Genomic DNA, 18,330 nt, shown 5'->3' on the forward strand with positions numbered 1-18,330 from the left:
GATACAACCGTCTTCAATACCTCATCGACTGGAAGAATTATGGTCTGGAGGAACGAATCTGGATAAATGCCTCCGATGTCCATGCACCCCGTCTGGTCAAAGCGTTCCATGTGAAATTTCCTCATAAACCAAGGAAGTGTCCGGTGGCCACTCTTGAAGAAGGGGGTACTGTCACACGCCAGCCTGGAGACCCCAGAATCAGACCCCGACGCTTACCTGTGCAGGCGCTGACCCGCGCTGTCTTCCGGCTCCCGCGCTGTATGCGCCTTCCTCTTCTCCCAAGGCAGTCTCCGCTGGTGTCCTCTGGAGGGTCCCGCTGCTGTGCTGCTCCCACGCCGGCTCCTGCTGACCACTGGTCCCCGCTGATTACCTCCAGGAAGCGCTGTCCTCCGGTCCATGGGCGCGGCCATCTTGGATTGCCCATGTGACCCCACTACCACCAATGAGGAGCCTTCTCCTTCTCTCTCAGCCTGTCAGCTCCCAGTGTCCACTATAAAAGGATCCCCAATGCTCACACAAGTTGCCAGTGCAACTAGTTTCTTAGTTTAGCTAAGCAAGCCTTCCCACTGTGCTCCAGCCGCTCCACGTAGCCGCTCAGCTACCAACGTCTACCCACGGCTATCCAGCCGCTCCACGTAGCCACTCAGCTACCAATGTCTACCCACGGCTAACTAGCCGCTCCACATAGCCGCTCAGCTACCAACGTCTACCCACGGCTATCCAGCCGCTCCACGTAGCCGCTCAGCTACCAACGTCTACCCACGGCTATCCAGCCGCTCCACGTAGCCACTCAGCTACCAACGTCTACCCACGGCTAACCAGCCACTCCACAAGCCGCTCAGCTACCAACGTTTACCCACGGCTATCCAACCGCTCCACGTAGCCACTCAGCTACCAACATCTACCCACGGCTAACTAGCCGCTCCACGTAGCCGCTCAGCTACCAACGTCTACCCATGGCTATCCAGCCGCTCCACGTAGCCGCTCAGCTACCAACGTCTACCCACGGCTATCCAGCCGCTCCACGTAGCCACTCAGCTACCAACGTCTACCCACGGCTAACCAGCCGCTCCAAGTATCCGCTCAGCTACCAACGTCTACCCACGGCTATCCAGCCGCTCCACGTAGCCACTCAGCTACCAATGTCTACCCACGGCTAACCAGCCGCTCCACGTAGCCGCTCAGCTACCAACGTCTACCCACGGCTAAGCAGCCGCTCCACATAGCCCCTCAGCTACCAACGTCTACCCACGGCTATCCAGCCGCTCCACGTAGCCACTCAGCTACCAACGTCTACCCACGGCTATCCAGCCGCTCCACGTAGCCACTCAGCTACCAACGTCTACCCACGGCTATCCAGCCGCTCCACGTAGTCACTCAGCTACCAACGTCTACCCACGGCTATCCAGCCGCTCCACGTAGCCACTCAGCTACCAACGTCTACCCACGGCTAACCAGCCACTCCACGAGCCGATCAGCTACCAACGTCTACCCACGGCTATCCAGCCGCTCCACGTAGCCACTCAGCTACCAACGTCTACCCATGGCTAACTAGCCACTCCACGTAGCTGCTCAGCTACCAACGTCTACCCACGGCTATCCAGCCGCTCCACGTAGCCGCTCAGCTACCAACGTCTACCCACGGCTATCCAGCTGCTCCACGTAGCCACTCAGCTACCAACGTCTACCCACGGCTATCCAGCCACTTCACGTAGTCACTCAGCTACCAACGTCTACCCACGGCTATCCAGCCGCTCCACGTAACCACTCAGCTACCAATGTCTACCCACGGCTAACCAGCCACTCCACGAGCCGCTCAGCTACCAACGTCTACCCACGGCTATCCAGCCGCTCCACGTAGCCACTCAGCTACCAACGTCTACCCACGGCTAACTAGCCGCTCCACGTAGCCGCTCAGCTACCAACGTCTACCCACGGCTATCCAGCCGCTCCACGTAGCCACTCAGCTACCAACGTCTACCCACGGCTATCCAGCCGCTCCACGTAGCCACTCAGCTACCAACGTCTACCCACGGCTAACCAGCCGCTCCACGTAGCTGCTCAGCTACCAACGTCTACCCACGGCTATCCAGCCGCTCCACGTAGCCACTCAGCTACCAATGTCTACCCACGGCTAACCAGCCGCTCCACATAGCCGCTCAGCTACCAACGTCTACCCACGGCTAAGCAGCCGCTCCACGTAGCCACTCAGCTACCAACGTCTACCCACGGCTAACCAGCCGCTCCACGTAGCTGCTCAGCTACCAACGTCTACCCACGGCTATCCAGCCGCTCCACGTAGCCACTCAGCTACCAATGTCTACCCACGGCTAACCAGCCGCTCCACATAGCCGCTCAGCTACCAACGTCTACCCACGGCTAAGCAGCCGCTCCACGTAGCCACTCAGCTACCAACGTCTACCCACGGCTATCCAGCCGCTCCACGTAGCCACTCAGCTACCAACGTCTACCCACGGCTATCCAGCCGCTCCACGTAGCCACTCAGCTACCAACGTCTACCCACGGCTATCCAGCCGCTCCACGTAGTCACTCAGCTACCAACGTCTACCCACGGCTATCCAGCCGCTCCACGTAGCCACTCAGCTACCAACGTCTACCCTCGGCTATCCAGCCGCTCCACGTAGCTTCCTAGCTACCTCGTTGCTGCCGCATTCCTCAAACTCCTGTCAGTTCGCTGCACCCTCTCAAGCGGAGAAACTTCATTAAGCCAAGTCTCCTCCAGCGAGCATCTGCGCCAAGTAATACAGATCCAAGGCCCAGTCCGGGAACACAGCTCCTAAATTCCACGCTTGTGACATCCACTAGGAAGACCTTTACTGCCAATTACGTAAAAAAAATACAGAGGTACCTGTAATGATGGACTCCAGCAGGGATGAATTAATATTATGTGAGGATGATGTACATGAGGGTGAGGAATTGGATCATGGTGGCAAGAACAATTTGCCACTGAAAAGTCAGTTTGTGTACATAGAGATCATGTCAGCTGCCCATTGGTAGTTTGTTTTGTGGCAGCCCAAACTAACCAATCACTTTAGCCACAAGTGTCGCTGAAGTGATTGGTTTGTTAAACCGTGCATGGCATGTCCTGTCTGACCCGGGGACAGGCAGCAGGTCTGGGGGAGGCCACTGATGCTTGGAAGGAGCAGTTTCAGCAAATAAACTGTCACGCTGACATCCGCCTCAGCATCCAAACCACATCTCCTGAATCCAGGATTTCCTCATTAACTGTGTGTAACCTCTGTGCCGCCCAGAGAGGCTGCTTATAATAACACATATTACATAGGGCAGTAATAATGGCAGCTGTTCTGTATGTGACAGAGATAATCTATGACAGACACAAAGTTCTGATACCCGGTTATCTCTACATTTATAGTCTTTATTTCCTTTGTTTCTTCCTTTTTCTGTTCTCTAGAAATATAAATCACGTTATTCTTATTACTGTGAATTTATGTGGGAGCTTTATCTAATATTTCTTATGTTCCTATTGTCCGTTAATGCTGAGTGTTTCCTATCTGTACTTACATATGTGATGACAATGTTCTGTCTGGTTTATCTCTGTAATTCTCTGTCAGTTGTCCCATAACAATCTCCTCTCGTGTGTCATCAATTCTGTTACCTACTGATCCAATCATAACAAAAGCAGAGGACACTCAGGATCACAGGTACACTACATACAGGGCATAGAGTGGGCAGAGCAGGTAGAGCACATGCCCCAGGAGCCAGTGCCAGCTGGGTGTGCCACCTGGGGTACATATTATTTCTCTCCCCAGTTATTAATAAACCACCATGGAATGGAGCTAGCCCTAGTAGTTCCTGCTGATATGATTATGTCTCATAAGTGCTGCATGGAGGATCTGTGTAGCTGATAGCACTATGGATAAATTGGAAAGTAAAAGTGTAATGTGAGGACTAATCTGGATTGCGGGGGGGAGTGTGAGGGGAAGGGGCACATACTTGTGTGCAGGAGCAGGGCATGTTGATATGCAGTAGGAGGGCATGTTGATGTGCAGGAAAGGTCATTTTGATGTACAGGAGAGGGGCATTTTGGTGTGCAGGAGGAGGGAATTTTGGTGTGCAGGAAGAGGGTTTATGTGCAGTAGGAGGGCATGTTGGTGTGCAGGAGGAGGATTGATGTGCAGCAAGAGAGCATGTTGGTGTGCAGGAGGAGGATTGATGTGCAGCAAGAGGGCATATTGGTGTGCAGAACGACAGTTGATGTGCAGTAGGAGGGCATGTTGGTGTGCAGGAGGATGGTTGATGTGCAGTAGGAGGGCATGTTGGTGTGCAGGACGGGAGTGATGTGCAGCAGGAGAACATATTGGTATACAGGAGGGGAGTGATGTGCATTAGGAGGGCATGTTGGTGTGCAGGAGGAGGGTTGATGTGCAGTAGGAGGGCATGTTGGTGTGCAAGAGGAGGGTTGATGTGCAGTAGGAGGGCATGTTGGTGTGCAGGAGGAGGGCTGATGTGCAGTAGGAGGGCATGTTGGTGTGCAGGTAAACGGTTGATGTGCAGTAGGAGGGCATGTTGGGGTGCAGGAGGAGGGTTGATGTGCAGTAGGAGGGCATGTTGATGTGCAGGAGGGTAGTAACATGCAGGAAAGGGGCATGTTTGTGTGCAAGATGGCATATTAGTGTGCAGGAGCAGGGCATGTTGGTGTGCAGGTGGGATCATGTTGATGTGCAAGTAGGATCATGTTGGTTTACAGGAGGGGAGTGATGTGCAATAGGAGGGCATGTTGGTGTGCAGAAGGATGGTTGATGTGCAGTAGGAGGGCATGTTGGTGTGCATAAGGGGAGTGATATGCAGGAGAGGGGCATGTTGGTGTGCAGGTGGGATCATGTTGATGTGCAGGAGGAGAGTTGATGTGCAGTAGGAGGGCTTGTTGGTGTGCAGGAGAGGAGTGATGGGCAGGAGCAGGGTATGTTGGTGTGCAGGAGGGTGACATGCTGTTGTGCAGGAAAAGGACATGTTGGTTTGCATCGTGTTGGGACACGATGATGTGCAGAAGGAGGCATGTTGGTGTGCAAGAGGGTGGACATGTTGGAGTGCAGGAGAGAGGCATGCTAGTGTACAGTAGAGGGACACAGGACCTCATTCAGAGTCGGTCCTTGCGGATGCTCGGTCGTACGCCACCAAAGTTCGCTAAACTGCGCATGCATAAAATTCGCAATGCGCGTGCGCAAATTAGCTATTACAATCAGAAATTGCTCTCTCCTTGAACAAAGCCAGGTCGTTAGTTTGAGTGACAGGATGAGGCATTTTTGGGTGGTAACAGGGGAAGGTGCTTGTGAACGGGGGAGTGGAGATCCGAACGCAGGCGTGCCTGACTATGCAAACGGCGTTTTATGGGAGTTCATAATTAACAAAGTAGTGTAATAGCACACGTGACATAGGAGGATTTTACATTAACTTGATCGTAGTGCTTAAGAGAGGGTATGGTCAACCTTAAGCTCTACGACCAGCTCCGATGGTTCCCGATGGTCTCGATTAATCCTTATATGCCCGGAGATGACATGTATTGCGAACGAGAAGGAGGCATATTTTTAGTCTTACGGCCGCATCCTCCCCTCGCTCATTCAGCTAATGATCCCATCTTAACGACGCAACTTGCGAGTGCTTCATTTGCATATCCGGCCCCTTTTATCTTACGACCGAGTGGCCACAACGACCGACTCTAAATGAGGTCCACGATGATTTGCAGGAGAAGCCATTCTGTGCAGGAAGGGGTGTAGTATGTCATTTTGACATTCAGAATGTTGACATGGACAGAATATGAGCACACCAAAGTTTTGGGGGAGATTAGATTATGACACATATCAAATGTTAACACTGACATAATGTCAATATTGCAAATGTTGACAGTAGGCATGTCAACAATGTGATTTATCATTGATTTTCATCTTAACCTAACTGCAGCTTAAGGACCTCATTCAGAGTCTCTCGCAAGATGCGATCGCTCGCTTGCAAAAAGGGGCCGGGTATGCAAATCAAGCACTCACTCTTTGCACTGTACGGACGCCCTCTATGTCTTAGTGAGAGACGGCAGTTAGCATACGCTGGACTATAAAAACTCCCACCTGTCACTCGCAGCACACGTCATCTCCGGGAAGAGTCTGATTAACCGTGAACATCGAGGGCCATCGGAGCTGCTCGCAGCACTTGGGGTTGACCTAACCTACACCAAGCACTGCGAGCAGGTCCGGCTAAAAAGCAACCAACTAAAGTGTGCAATGACGCTACTTTGCTAATTATGAACACCCATTAAACGCCATTCTGATGGGCAGACACGCCTGCGTTCGCACATCCACACCCCCGTTCACAAGCACCTTCCCCTGTTACCACCCATAAATGGCGCTATCTGTCACTCAAAGCAGCAACCTGAAAGTGGCTTGCGAGCTACCAAAATCAGATCACAACGAATGACTTGCGCATGCGCACGGCGAATTATACGCATGCGCAGATGTGGGAATATCGCTCCCAGCGAGTGAGCGTGCCCTAGTGAGAGGCTCTGAATGAGGTCCTAACTCTGGGTACACACTAGACGACCAATATTGCTGAAGGTCGGGGTGAGTTACTCTGACCCCGGACCCTGCAAGATTGTCGGTACACATAACCATAATCATGACCTCTCTTTTGGCTCCCATAGCACTCGGGAGGAGATCAGTTCTGTACATGTGATTAATATCTTCTGAAGCATTACTTGGATTATTCTACAAACATTCTTATCAATTTTGGAAAGCTGGAGAATCAATTGCTAAACAACGAGCTTTCTGCTTTTATTCTAGACTGTTCCTTCTAGAGCCCCAGATTGAGCAAAGTCAGGGACAAGCATGTTACAGGTTATCCCAATGGGACCAGCTCTCCTTTGGGATCCCCTATGTAGTACAGCCCCAGTGTATTAGTCCAGTTAATTTATGCTTCATTGTAATCAATGTTGCTGCTGTAGCCATCGATGAAAAGGATCTGTGCCCTTAGCCTTGGCTGTCATTTGTCACAAGAACGATGGAGCCACTTCCCAGCAGGTAGTCCTCAGTGATATGGGCAGGATCTGTGGTATTCTCCAGTCACTGAGCGATAAGAATGAGGATAGGTTTCCATCCAGAGCAGTGCATATAGCAGGGTCAGCACCCCTCATGGCACCACGTAAGCTGGGAAAGTTACCATCAGGGTAGTGACCATGCTGCCCCCTCAGCATTACATTGTCACACAGCCCTCATTATGGTCCTGGTCCAGCGAAGGCAAGTGGGAGAGAAGCCTGGCCTGATGGCTGGGGTCAGACATCCCAAAATGAGGATCACTGACAGAGACCAGGGGGAATATAATAATGATGATGACTGCTGAGATCCTCTGTAATGTACAGGAGGAGAACCTGCCTGCTGAGATCCTCTGTAATGTACAGGAGGAGAACCTGCCTACTGAGATCATCTGTAATGTACAGGAGGAGAACCTGCCTGCTGAGATCATCTGTAATGCACAGGAGGAGAACCTGCCTGCTGAGATCCTCTGTAATGTACAGGAGGAGAACCTGCCTGCTGAGATCATCTGTAATGTACAGGAGGAGAACCTGCCTGCTGATATCCTCTGTAATGTACAGGAGGAGAACCTGCCTGCTGAGATCCTCTGTAATGTACAGGAGGAGAACCTGCCTGCTGAGAGAGATGGAAAGGATCCATTTTCTGCTTTCTCTTATTCTTTCTTGACAGACGAGAAGCAGCCAGATAGCAAACCTACATTGCATGCCCAGGAGTGGTAACTATAGACCAGTACAGTACTATATATGGTAGCTATAGACCAGTACAGTGTTATATGTGGTAGCCATAGACCAGTACAGTGTTATATGTGGTAGCTATAGACCAGTACAGTGTTATATGTGGTAGCTATAGACCAGTACAGTGTTATATGTGGTAGCCATAGACCAGTACAGTGTTATATGTGGTAGCCATAGACCAGTACAGTGTTATATATGGTAGCTATAGACCAGTACAGTATTATATATGGTAGCTATAGACCAGTACAGTGTTATATGTGGTAGCCATAGATCAGTACAGTGTTATATGTGGTAGCCATAGACCAGTACAGTGTTATATGTGGTAGCTATAGACCAGTATGGTGTTATATGTGGTAGCTATAGACCAGTGCAGTGTTATATGTGGTAGCTATAGACCAGTACAGTGTTATATGTGGTAGCTATAGACCAGTACAGTGTTATATGTGGTACCTATAGACCAGTACAGTGTTATATGTGGTACCTATAGACCAGTAGGGTGTTATATGTGGTAGCTATAGACCAGTAGGGTGTTATATGTGGTAGCTATAGACCAGTACAGTGTTATATGTGGTACCTATAGACCAGTACAGTGTTATATGTGGTACCTATAGACCAGTAGGGTGTTATATGTGGTAGCTATAGACCAGTAGGGTGTTATATGTGGTAGCTATAGACCAGTAGGGTGTTATATGTGGTAGCTATAGACCAGTACAGTGTTATATGTGGTACCTATAGATCAGTACAGCGTTATATGTGGTACCTATAGACCAGTACAGTGTTATATGTGGTAGCTATAGACCAGTACAGTGTTATATGTGGTACCTATAGACCAGTACAGCGTTATATGTGGTACCTATAGACCAGTACAGTGTTATATGTGGTAGCTATAGACCAGTACAGTGTTATATGTGGTACCTATAGACCAGTACAGCGTTATATGTGGTACCTATAGACCAGTACAGTGTTATATGTGGTAGCTATAGACCAGTACAGTGTTATATGTGGTAGCTATAGACCAGTGCAGTGTTATATGTGGTACCTATAGACCAGTACAGTGTTATATGTGGTACCTATAGACCAGTGCAGTGTTATATGTGGTACCTATAGACCAGTAGGGTGTTATGTAACCTCAGTGTGTTACTGTATATATATTATCCCTGCATTATGAGCACTTATATATTCTCAGTAGTAATAGATTTGCTGTGGTGACTTCTTGTAATGATAAAATGAATGCTCTCGTTTCCTGAGTGTTAGTTGGATTCTCACGGTCACGGTACTAGTGGGTGAGAGACGGGAGTAGGGTAGCCTGGAGTGGGCTGACATGATGTTGGGGGTCTTTGCTGGTTCATCCAGGTACACCCTTCACCAGCTGACAAGGGTACAAATAGCCCGCTAGTGCCGAGGTTACTTAATACATTAGTAAGAGACGCTACATGGGAGATAATCTGTATTCAGCATAAACTACAGAACCGCTCTCATTTTGTTTTATCATTAAGTTAGATTAGGGTTCCCTAGAAGTCATTGCTTATCAGAGACTGAACCATGTGCAAGTAAGATAATGTCCTGACTATTCTCACTGACATAGTGCAAATGTCATTAGGTGCTATTGTTACATTTATAGACTAAAATATTACATATATACAGTATATGAAGATCCGTGCAGACCGGAACTCTATCTGCAATAGTTCATCTGCTCGGGTGCCCTCCTCTGCGATTGCCTGCAAAGATTGGGTGGCACTGCGAGACCTAGTATAATAAGTAAAGCGGTCACAGCATCCCAGCATCTCAGAGCACTACTGAGCTCTTTTATCAAGGTAACATCTTTCCTTATATCACCCACCACCATCTCCACGCTATCCCCCTTCCGGTATTGGACGGTCGCCCGCAGTGCGCCGGTGTCCGGCGGGGATGATGTCATGGATCCCACAAAACCTTGCTTGTTACCATGGTGATGGGTAACCACGTCTTTGTGGATCCATCTAGAAGTTGATAACACAACGTGTAAAGTAAATTACAATTATGTGAAATATACTCAAAACAACAATAACATAGCAATATATTATATATATATATGCTGCCGGGCAGAGGGACTTCCGGGTTTAACACCCAGAAGTCTTTCTGCGCATGCGCAGAAGGACGCGGGCCGTGGGGGCTCATGGGAGGGATCCATCCGGATCCCTCCCAGCCCCGAGCGTTGCGCTAAGAAGCCCATAGGCTTCTATTGGGTAACGCCGCCTGAAGGTGGCGTTACCTAGCAACGCGAAGCAGCAGAATGCAGCGCATTCTGCTGCTTAATACATACGGGGAATGCGGTAAAACCCCCGAAAACGGCATATTCGGGGGTTTTACCGCATTTTTGCCGTTAATACATCTCCCCCCTAGCACAGCTGGGCACTAGCTACACAGCAGATAACCTCTTTATAATAATGGTAGGGCCTGTTGCCCTCACCATCGACAAAACACGTGCACAGTACTTACAAGGATTATCACCAAGTGTCTCTGAACAGGCTGGTCTGCCTGCTCTCCCAGGTGTGAGACCCTCAGCCACAAACAAACAATGCTTACATTAGCCATTTCCAGCTGCAAGCCCTAATGAGCCTGTTACCAGGGTGAAAGGCCCAAAACCTGGAGTGGCCTATGAATGGGGCCCTCCCTCTCCTCACATCCACACCCCCAGGACCCAGTCTGTTTTTCCCAAAGAGACTTCTCCTGGGGGTTTCAGAACACATATGACAGGAAACTAGGACATACATAGATGCCATTCCACACTTCTCCAGTGCTTCTAGCACAATATATGTATGTGACAGTGTGCTTGAGGACATCAGGCTCATTGAGGAGGGCACCCGGTGAAGTATATATTTGTACCATTGAGTGCCGGATCATGGTTGACTATATATATATATATATATATATATATATACCACACAGGCTCTGCACTCCCCTACATACAAACAACTTGCTGGTGCCTTAAAAAGGGAATATAATACAATACAAGCAGCGGCAAGCAGCACTTGGAGTAACATGTTTAAGAAAATAGACTGAAACCCGAAAGGAATATTTTACTTCAAGTGACGCCCCTGCTTTTATTTTATGTATACTGTGTTTATATATATATTAGGGGTGAGTGGGTTCGGATTTCTGAAATCCGAACCCCCCCCGAGCCCCCCCTATCCGAGGCTGATCCGAGTCAGGCTCGACTTTTCCCGCCTGACTCGGATCTGAAATCGAGGCAAAACGTCATCACCCGCCTTCCGGGTCTCGCGGGTTTTGGATCCTATATAAGGTACCTGCGTCGGCGCCATTTTCTCACTCGGCTGTGGACAGTGAAGAGGGAGGGTGGGAGTTAGGGCTGGCTGGGCTGTGTAGTGTAGTGCAGAGTAGTGTTGTGTTGTGCTGTGCTGTGCTGTGCTGCTGTTGTCCACTACTTCAAAGTCCATAGGGGCTGGCTGTGTTGTGCTGTGCTGCTGTTGTTAATAGGGGCTGTGTCCACTACTTCAAAGTCCATAGGGGCTGGGTGGACTGTGTTGTGCAGTCAGTTCTCCATAGAGACTGTGTCCACTCCAAAGTCCTGTGCAGTGTCCCAGTCCTAAAGGGGTGCTGTAGTGTTGTCCAGGGGGTGCTCTGTCCATCAGGGGTGCTCCCCCCAAGTGCTAAAAAAATAATATTTTTTCTGTGTTTGTGAATTGTGTGCGCAGTAGCCGCATGTGCATCAACAAAGTAGTGCCAAGCGTGCGCCTGTGTCATAAGTAAAGGGCCGGCTGGCTTGACCGTTAAAGGGTGCTGTAACCCCCAAAGTACACTCCAGTCCAAACCCCCAAAAAAAATATTTTCTGTGTTTGTGAATTGTGTGCGCAGTAGCCGCACGTGCATCAACAGAGTAGTGCCAAGCGTGCACCTGTGTCATAAGTAAAGGGCCGGCTGGCTTAACCGTTAAAGGGTGCTGTAACCCCCAAAGTACACTCCAAACCAAATAACAAAATATTTTTTCTGTGTTTGTGAATTGTGTGCGCAGTAGCCGCACGTGCATCAACAAAGTAGTGCCAAGCGTGCGCCTGTGTCATAAGTAAAGGGCCGGCTGGCTTGACCGTTAAAGGGTGCTGTAACCCCCAAAGTACACTCCAAACCAAATAAAAAAATATTTTCTGTGTTTGTGAATTGTGTGCGTAGTAGCCGCACGTGCATCAACAAAGTAGTGCCAAGCGTGCGCCTGTGTCATAAGTAAAGGGCCGGCTGGCTTGACCGTTAAAGGGTGCTGTACCCCCCAAAGTACACTCCAGTCCAAACCAAATAAAAAAATATTTTCTGTGTTTGTGAATTGTGTGCGCAGTAGCCGCACGTGCATCAACATAGTAGTGCCAAGCGTGCGCCTGTGTCATAAGTAAAGGGCCGGCTGGCTTGACCGTTAAAGGGTGCTGTAACCCCCAAAGTACACTCCAAACCAAATAAAAAAATATTTTCTGTGTTTGTGAATTGTGTGCGCAGTAGCCGCACGTGCATCAACAAAGTAGTGCCAAGCGTGCGCCTGTGTCATAAGTAAAGGGCCGGCTGGCTTGACCGTTAAAGGGTGCTGTAACCCCCAAAGTACACTCCAGTACAAACCCAAAAAAAAAATATTTTCTGTGTTTGTGAATTGTGTGCGCAGTAGCCGCACGTGCATCAACAGAGTAGTGCCAAGCGTGCGCCTGTGTCATAAGTAAAGGGCCGGCTGGCTTGACCGTTAAAGGGTGCTGTAACCCCCAAAGTACACTCCAAACCAAATAACAAAATATTTTTTCTGTGTTTGTGAATTGTGTGCGCAGTAGCCGCAGGTGCATCAACAAAGTAGTGCCAAGCGTGCGCCTGTGTCATAAGTAAAGGGCCGGCTGGCTTGACCATTAAAGGGTGCTGTAACCCCCAAAGTACACTCCAAACCAAATAACAAAATATTTTTTCTGTGTTTGTGAATTGTGTGCGCAGTAGCCGCACGTGCATCAACAAAGTAGTGCCAAGCGTGCGCCTGTGTCATAAGTAAAGGGCCGGCTGGCTTGACCGTTAAAGGGTGCTGTAACCCCCAAAGTACACTCCAAACCAAATAACAAAATATTTTCTGTGTTTGTGAATTGTGTGCGTAGTAGCCGCACGTGCATCAACAAAGTAGTGCCAAGTGTGCGCCTGTGTCATAAGTAAAGGGCCGGCTGGCTTGACCGTTAAAGGGTGCTGTAACTCCCAAAGTACACTCCAGTCCAAACCAAATAAAAAAATATTTTCTGTGTTTGTGAATTGTGTGCGCAGTAGCCGCACGTGCATCAACAAAGTAGTGCCAAGCGTGCGCCTGTGTCATAAGTAAAGGGCTGGCTGGCTTGACCGTTAAAGGGTGCTGTAACCCCCAAAGTACACTCCAAACCAAATAACAAAATATTTTTTCTGTGTTTGTGAATTGTGTGCGCAGTAGCCGCACGTGCATCAACAAAGGAGCAGCGCCAAGCGTGCGCCTGTGTCCCATAAGTAAAGGGCCGGCTGGCTCATTTCTTAAAGGGTGGTGTAACCCTCAAAGTGCACTACTCTCCAGCAAAAATAAAAAAATATTTTCTGTGTTTGTGTGCGCCTTAGCCGCACGTATATATCAAATCGATATAACATAAATGGAGGACCAAACTTTCTCCGATAAAAATAAAATAGAGAAAGATCAAGAACCACTTCCTCCTAGTGCTGAAGCTGCTCCCACTAGTCATGACATAGACGATAACATGCCATCAACGTCGTCTGCCAAGGCCGATGCCCAATGTCATAGTAGAGGGCACATACAATCCCAAATGGCAAAGTTCAGGAAAATGACCTTGAAAAAGACATTTAAATCAGCTGAAGAGAAACGTAAACTTGCCAATATGCCATTTACGACACGGAGTGGCAAGGAACGGCTAAGGTCGATCCCTAGTATGTTCATGACTAGTGGTTCAGCTTCACATGACGATGGAAGCCCTCCTCCCGCTAAAAAAATCAAACGAGTTAAGCTGGCAAAAGCACAGCAAAGAACTGTGCGTTCTAAGAAGATATCACAAATCCCCAAGGAGAGTCCAAGTGTGGTGGCGGTTGCGATGCCTGACCTTCCCAGCACTGGACGGGAAGAGGTGGCTCTTTCCACCATTTGCACGCCCCCTGCAAGTGCTGAAAGGAGCACCCACAGTCCACTTGCTGATATGCAAATTGAAGATGTCACTGTTGAAGTACAACAGGATGAGGATACTGGTGTAGCTGGCACTGAGGAGGAAGTTGGCGAGGAGGATTCTCATGGTGATGTGGTTTGTTTAAATCAGGCTCCTGGGGAGACAGTTGTTGTCCGTTGGATGAAAAAGCCCATCACGGTCATGCCTGGGCAGAAGACCAAACATTCCACCTCTTTGGTCTGGCAATATTTCTATCCAAATCCGGACAACAACTGTCTTGCCATATGTACCATATGTAAACGTGGAATAAGTAGGGGTAGGGACGTTAACCACCTAGGAACATCCTCCCTTATACGGCACCTGCAGCGCGTTCATAATAAGTTACTGTCAAGTTCAGAAACTTTGGCTAAGACCGTAAGCAGTCCAGGGACACCTAAATCCCGTTGTCCTGTTGTATCCAAGCGCCTGCAAACCACACCGTCAACTCCCTCCTCATCAATTTCCTCCTTAGTCAGGATCGGAAGTAGTCCTGCAGGCCATGTCACTGGCATGACTGACTCTCCTATCCGGGATTCTTCTGGAGGATCCTGCATTGCTACGCCTCCTGCTGCTGCTGGTGCTGCTGCTGGGAGTCATTCATCATCTCAGAGAGGAAGTAGGAACACCACTACTTTTACTAAACAATTGACCCTCCAACAGTCCTTTAAGTACGACAGCAGTCATCCTGAAGCAAAACGTATAACTGAGGCCTTGACTGCTATGTTGGTGTTAGACGTGCGTCCGGTATCCGCCTTTAGTGCAGTGGGATTTAGACAATTGATGGAGTTAGTGTGTCCCCGGTTCCAAATGCCATCTAGATTCCACTCACTAGGCAGGCGATACCGAGACTGTACAGAAACGTCAACAAAAGTGTCCTCAGTGTCCTGAAAAATGCCATTGTACCCAATGTCCACTTAACCACGGACATGTGGACAAGTGGAACAGGGCAGACTAAGGACTATATGACTGTGACAGCCCACTGGGTAGATGTATCACCTTACGCAGCAACAGCAGCAGCGTCACCAGTAGCAGCATCTCAGAAACGCCAGCTCGTTCCAAGGCAGGCTACGCTGTGTATCACCGGTTTCAATAAGAGACACACCGCCGACAACCTCTTAGAGAAACTGAGGGAAATCATCGCCCAGTGGCTTACCCCACTTAGACTCTCCTGGGGATTTGTGATATCTGACAACACCACCAATATTGTGCGGGCATTACATCTGGGCAAATTCCAGCACGTCCCATGTTTTGCTCACACAATAAACCTGGAGGTGCAGAATTTTCTGAAAAGTGACAGGGACGTGCAGGAGACGCTTTGGGTGGCCCGAAAAATTTCCGGCCACTTTCGCCATCCAACGACTGCGTGCCGAAGACTGGAGCGCCAGCAAACACTCTTGAACCTGCCCCGCCATCATCTGAAGCAAGAGGTTGTGACGCGGTGGAACTCAACCCTCTATATGCTTCAGAGGATGGAGGAGCAGCAAAAGGCCATTCAAAGGAGGGGGTGTGCACCTGACTCAAGTACAGTGGAGAATGATTTCCGTATTGTGCAAGGTTCTCCAGCCCTTCGAACTTGCCACACGTGAAGTCAGTTCAGACACTGCCAGCTTGAGTCAGGTCATTCCCCTCATCAGGCTTTTGCAGAAGCAGCTGGAGAAAGTGAAGGAGGAGCTAAGACAGAGCGATTCTGCTCGGCATGTGGGACTTGTGGATGAAGCCCTTCTTTCGCTTTGCCAGGATTCCAGGGTGGTCAATCTGTTGAAATCAGACCACTACATTTTGGCCACCGTGCTCGATCCTAGGTTTAAAGCCTATGTAGTGTCTCTCTTTCCGGCCGACACAAGCCTGCAGAGGTGCAAAGACCTGCTAGTGAAAACACTGTCAGCTGAAGCGGAACGTGACACGTCAACAGCTCCTTCTTCATTTTCTCCTGCAACTGGGGCTGCCAGGAATAAACTTAGGTATCCTAAGCAACCTGCTGGCGGTGATGCAGGGCATCAGGACCAAGTTTGGACATCTGGTCCGGACTGAAGGACCTGGCAACAATTTCTGACATGTCTACTGTCACTGCATATGATACTGTCACCATTGACAGAATGGTGGAGGATTACATCGGTGACAGCATCCAAGTAGGCATGTCAGACAGTCCGTACCTGTACTGGCAGGAAAAAGAGACAATTTGGAGGCCCCTGTACAAATTGGCTCTATTTTACCTGAGTTGCCCCCCCTCCAGTGTGTACTCCGAAAGAGTGTTTAGTGCAGCCGGGAACCTTGTCAGCGAAAGGCGTAGGAGGTTGCTTCCACAAAATGTGGAGAAGATGATGTTCATAAAAATGAATTATCAACTCTTCCAGGGAGACCAGCCTCCAGAACGTACAGAGGGACCTGTGGTTGTGGATTCCAGCGGGGACGAGTTAATACTCTGTGAGGATGAGGATGTACACAACACTGAAGAGGGTGAGGAATCGGTGGATGAGGATGAGGACGACATCTTGCCTCCGTAGAGCCAGTTTGTGCAGGGACAGATTAATTGCCAGCTTGTTTTGTGGGGGCCCAAACGAACCAATCATTTCAGCCACAGTCGTGTGGCAGACCCTGGCGCTGAAATGATTGGTTTGTTAAAGTGTGCATGTCCTGTTTATACAACATAAGGGTGGGTGGGAGGGCCCAAGGACAATTCCATCTTGCACCTCTTATTTTTCTTTGAATTATGTACTGTTTGGGGCCTAGTTTTTCAAACTGCCATCCTGTCTGCCACTGCAGTATCACGCCTAGATGGGTCACGTGTTTGTGCCGCCCACTCGTGTCGCTTAGCATAGTCATCCATCTACCTCGGTGCAACCTTTTGGACATAAAAACACTATTGTGAGGTGTGAGGTGTTCAGAATAGACTGGAAATGAGTGGAAATTAAGGTTATTGAGGTTAATAATAGCATAGGAGCAGAAAAATCAACACATTCTGTGATTTTAGCTGTTTTTATGCTTTTTTTAAAAAAAATACAGATCCAAAACACAAAACCCAGAACCCAAAACACCGAAGGGTGGTTTTGGCAAAACCAATCCAGATCCAAAACACGAAGAAAGATCCAGATCCAAAACCAAAACACAAAACACGAAAAGTGGCCGGTGCACACCCCTAATATATATATATACATATACATATATATATATATATATATATATATATATATACCCACAGTATATATTGTGATAGGATCACTGGTAAAGTGGTCTGTGACAGGGACATTTATCCCAGATTCCTGTCCTATGTGTTTAAAATCCCCAGGAGAGAGTCTGCAGTGTAACAGGCTTGTTAAGGTTCCCACCTGAGAGTGGCCAATATAAGCCTAGTGTGTTGAGGGCTGAGTGTCTCACCTGGGAGAGCAGGCAGGGAGTTTGCTCAGAGACACTGGAAAAACCTAACTGTGAGTGTTGTGCTGTACCTTTGTTGCTGGTGAGGACATTAGGCCTTGCCAGGTTCTGGTAGTGAGGGAACTACCTGTGAAGTTAGTGCCCCGACAGGTCTAGGATTTGTGTTTATGTTTTCTTTATGTTATTTCTGACATTGTACAATAAAGACTGGCGCCGACCAGCTGTACTTGAATCCAGTCTGGCGTACTGTTTCCCAGCCTCTGTGTGTGTAAGGAAGGAGTCCTCTACCCAGGAGAGGGTCCCCCTAACCTGACTGTGTCACAATATGGTGGAGAATGCGGGCACCCACACACTGAAGTTGCAGCAAGAGGAAAACTTTCCATTTAAAAATTAAAGGGACAGACACCCAATTTGTGAGTGTGGAAATAACACTGTGTCCTTGGAGTCCCATAGAGGAGGCGTCAGCCAATGCTCAGAGAGGCAAGGTTCAGCTTCCAACCTACACCCAAGGCCAAAATGGAGGACATTATTAAGGCCTTGCTCCAAGCTACAGCAGCTCAGCTGGAGACAAACAAACTTCAGCAGGAATCTACCAGAGCTCAGCAGGAATCCACCAGGGTGCAACTGTTGGCCTTGGAGACAGCCCAGAGGTAACAACAGGTCGCCATCGAGGAAACCCGCCAGGCCTTAGCGGAAAACAGCCAGGCCATAAAAGAGGTGGTACAGCACTTGGTCGCCCAGCCCAGAGATGTTACTACTGGTCCTCCCACCACCACTCACTCCATACGAGCCAGTCACTTCCTCCAAACGATGACTTCGGGCGATGATGTGGAGGCCTATCTCGCCGCATTTGAAAGAACGGCTGAAAGGGAGAGTTGACCCAAGGAGCAGTGGGCAAGTCTGGTGGCACCTTTTTTTTTTCTGGGGAGCCACAAAAGGCCTATTTCGACTTATGCCTGGCTGATGCCAAGGACTATAAAAAAC

At 49.1% G+C, this 18,330-nt stretch overlaps 1 protein-coding gene across 1 annotated transcript in view; it reads left to right on the forward strand.

The window, feature by feature from the left end:
- The first annotated feature begins 17,360 nt into the window (after nucleotides 1–17,360).
- Nucleotides 17,361–18,330, forward strand: part of LOC148443182 (proteinase-activated receptor 1-like) — a 194,629-nt gene continuing 193,659 nt past the window's right edge. Inside the window, exon 1 of the mRNA XM_088463119.1 lies at nucleotides 17,361–17,399. The gene's annotated coding sequence lies outside the window, so the exon portion shown is untranslated. The remainder of the gene's footprint in view (nucleotides 17,400–18,330) is intronic.

The sequence above is a fragment of the Taudactylus pleione genome, unplaced genomic scaffold (assembly GCF_031769625.1).
Source record: "Taudactylus pleione unplaced genomic scaffold, aTauple2 ptg001315l, whole genome shotgun sequence".
Classification (NCBI taxonomy): Eukaryota; Metazoa; Chordata; class Amphibia; order Anura; family Myobatrachidae; genus Taudactylus; species Taudactylus pleione.